Raw genomic sequence first — 1,103 nt, forward strand, 5'->3', positions numbered from 1 at the left:
AAATATGTAATTAAATTCAAACACTTATTTATAGTGAATTCATAAATAACACCAAGCCTATTATAAAAATGTCTTGATAGTAAACAAAACAATAATCATATCACTTTGATTTTCTTTTATATAACATATATATATATAATCAAACAAAACAAAAGCAGTGTCACTTAGGACAATCACTTTGCTCTTTTTCTTCTTTAAAAGAAAAAAGGGCAAGCAAACATAAAGGTTTCTTGTCAAAAGGAAAATAAAAATATTTACCATTTATCAAAGTCGTCCAAATTGAAATAAATAGGATGAAAGTACGTATATAATATTTTGTGATTATTTATATTTTCTTAAATGACTCTAATAATAAATATGTCTACAATATACTACAACAAAGCCTGAAATAGCTCAGCACATTAATAAAAGCTGGAATAGCTCAGTTGGTTAGAGCGTGTGGCTGTTAACCACAAGGTCGGAGGTTCAAGCCCTCCTTCTAGCGCACGTGTCTGCATTTTTATGGTTGTCTGGTTTGTTTAATAAACCTGCGAACATTATCGGATTCTCAAATTCGTAATTTAAAATAAATAATGTGTAGTTATTTCGGAAAAAACATCTGGTTTTATTGTTTTACGCTTCCTAATGCATAGTTATTTTTGAAAAACATCGAATTTGAATTAAATAATGTGTAGTTATTTCGGAAAAAACATCTGCTTTTATTGTTTTACGCTTCCTAATGCATAGTTATTTTTGAAAAACATCAGTGATAATAGTTAAAAAAAAAAAAAAGAGTATAAATTAGTTTGGAAAATAATGGAAATTCTTATATTTTTTTTTAAATTCACTGTCAAATTTCAGGATTTTGAATGTTTTAAATTTTCTTAATAATGTTGAATCTATTTTTACTATAAAAAAATTCAAACACTCCAACATTTTGATTTTTTTTAAAAACAATTAACCATTTCGATCAAATATTTATAATTCATATCAATAAATATGTAGTAGCAATATCGCTACTTTCACATTTTTATATAAATATATTTTTGATAAATTTGAAATTAAAATCATTTTCAGTAAATGAGAAATTTAATTAAAACACTGCCTTATATTATTAAGAAATA

At 24.7% G+C, this 1,103-nt stretch overlaps 1 non-coding gene across 1 annotated transcript; it reads left to right on the top strand.

Moving 5' to 3' along the window:
- The first annotated feature begins 410 nt into the window (after nt 1-410).
- TRNAN-GUU (transfer RNA asparagine (anticodon GUU)) lies at nt 411-484 on the top strand. Its single transcript has one exon. It is a non-coding gene; the product is annotated as a tRNA-Asn (tRNA).
- Nucleotides 485-1,103: the final 619 nt, after the last annotated feature.

The sequence above is a fragment of the Pinus tabuliformis genome, chromosome 6 (genome assembly GCF_031772625.1).
Source record: "Pinus tabuliformis cultivar Carrire ecotype Pingquan chromosome 6, CPIR1, whole genome shotgun sequence".
In the NCBI taxonomy this organism is placed as follows: Eukaryota; Viridiplantae; Streptophyta; class Pinopsida; order Pinales; family Pinaceae; genus Pinus; species Pinus tabuliformis.